The following is a 376-nucleotide window of genomic DNA, read 5'->3' on the forward strand; positions in this document are numbered from 1 at the left end:
TAAAAAAAAAAAAAAAAAAAAAAAAAAAAAGGTCGGGCATAGTGGCTCACGCCTGTAATCCCAGCACTTTGGGAGGCCAAGGCGGGTGGATCACGAGGTCAGGAGATCGAGACCATCCTGGCTAACACGGTGAAACCCTGTCTCTACTAAAAATACAAAAAATTAGCTGGGCGTGGTGGCGGGCACCTGTAATACCAGCTACGTGGGAGGCCGAGGCAGGAGAATGGCATGAACCCGGGAGACAGAGGTTGCAGTGAGCCGAGATCGTGCCAGTGCACTCCAGCCTGGGAGGCAGAGCGAGACTCGTCTCAAAAGAAAAAAAAAAAAACTGGGGCCGGGTGTGGTGGCTCACACCTGTAATCCCAGCACTTTGGGA

This window comes from Hylobates moloch, unplaced genomic scaffold, assembly GCF_009828535.3.
Source record: "Hylobates moloch isolate HMO894 unplaced genomic scaffold, HMol_V3 SCAFFOLD_7, whole genome shotgun sequence".
Lineage (NCBI taxonomy): Eukaryota > Metazoa > Chordata > Mammalia > Primates > Hylobatidae > Hylobates > Hylobates moloch.